The 1,344-nt window shown below is 55.7% G+C and overlaps 1 non-coding gene across 1 annotated transcript; it reads left to right on the top strand.

Moving 5' to 3' along the window:
- The first annotated feature begins 763 nt into the window (after window positions 1-763).
- TRNAN-GUU lies at window positions 764-837 on the top strand. The gene has a single exon. It is a non-coding gene; the product is annotated as a tRNA-Asn (tRNA).
- Window positions 838-1,344: the final 507 nt, after the last annotated feature.

Below are 1,344 nucleotides of genomic sequence, written 5' to 3'. Positions count from 1 at the left end.
CCAAGGGCTTTTACTGGGCAGAAGAGCCACCGGGCAGACTTCAGGGAGACACAGGGACAATATGAAGCAACCGATATTGTAAGACTTCAAAGATATTCAAACAGTATCAGTATGTGAAAGAAAAGGGGAAACATTTCTTCAGGTTTGGATGTGAAACTTTGTACTTGTGGAAGTGTAGGTATAGATTTACTGTAAGGTAATGTGGGAAGCAGATTTTGATAAAATAATAATAGCAACATTAGCTTTTCTTCTCGGCTGTATTCAGTCACTTAGAACAGTAAATATACTTTACCTACATGCATGCAGAGGGCTGCTGCCTGTTTTAGACAGTTTAACTGTTCCCTGTAGTTGCTTTAAACCAAGTTTTAAATATACTAGCAGGGCGATTTTGCCATGGCATTTGGGAATTATTATATAATTTGCCATTATATTTGGGAATGATATTATTATATATTATTATGTGTAATGCATGAATTAGCAGCTGCCAAGAACTCCGACTCGTGAATTTATTCCCTAAAAAAAAAAAGAAAAAAGAGTGCTGCAGTGAACAACGATTTTGGGAATTAGCCTTTTATATTGGGTAGGAGAAGAAAAGCCGCCGTTCCGGCTCTTTTCTCAGCACTCCACCAGCACGCCGCAAGGTTTAGGAGCCCGGACTCGCCAGGTTCGTGGTGACCGCCGGTCGCCAGGACAGGGGCGAGGAGGCGGCGAGGGCGCGGCGCCGAAGCTCATGGGCAGCAGGGCAAAGGCGGCTACGGCAGGAGTCTCTGTGGCGCAATCGGTTAGCGCGTTCGGCTGTTAACCGAAAGGTTGGTGGTTCGAGCCCACCCAGGGACGGTTTCCACTTTTGGCTCGGCGCCGCCCCCGCCGCCGGCCGTCGTTTTGTGCGTGTTCGCCGGGGGAGGATGTGAGATTACCGCCGGCGGCCCTGCAGGCGCCGCGTGTTGCCGGGCAGGGGGGCCCCCGCCGGGGAGCGCAGCGGCGGCGGGGCCGCGCCCGCCCGCCCTCGGCCCTGGCACAGAGCGACTTCCCTGCTGACGGCGCCCCAGCTCCTGCGGGGCCAGACGGCCGTGTCCCTCCGTACCCTGGCGAAGGGTGCGGGACAGACGAGACCTCCTGCTCCCTGTCCGCGGCGAAGCGGGTCCTGTGAGCGGCCCCAAGCGCTGGCGGGGAGCCGAGTGCCCGAGAGTTTGTGCATCCCGTGCCCTCGCGGCGGGAAGTGCGAAGGAAAATCCCGTTTTGGAGCCGCAGGGTGACAATTAGCGATGGTGCCGGGCGATGGGGGTTTGCTCCGCGAGGCGTTCACGGCGCTCCAGCACTCGGGCGATCGCCAGCGGACAGCCT

This window comes from Pipra filicauda, unplaced genomic scaffold, assembly GCF_003945595.2.
Source record: "Pipra filicauda isolate LSUMZ 115617 unplaced genomic scaffold, ASM394559v2 scaffold187_size1440530_pilon, whole genome shotgun sequence".
NCBI lineage: Eukaryota > Metazoa > Chordata > Aves > Passeriformes > Pipridae > Pipra > Pipra filicauda.
The sequence above is the reverse complement of the archived record's forward strand: the minus strand, read 5'-3'. Positions and strand labels throughout refer to the sequence as shown.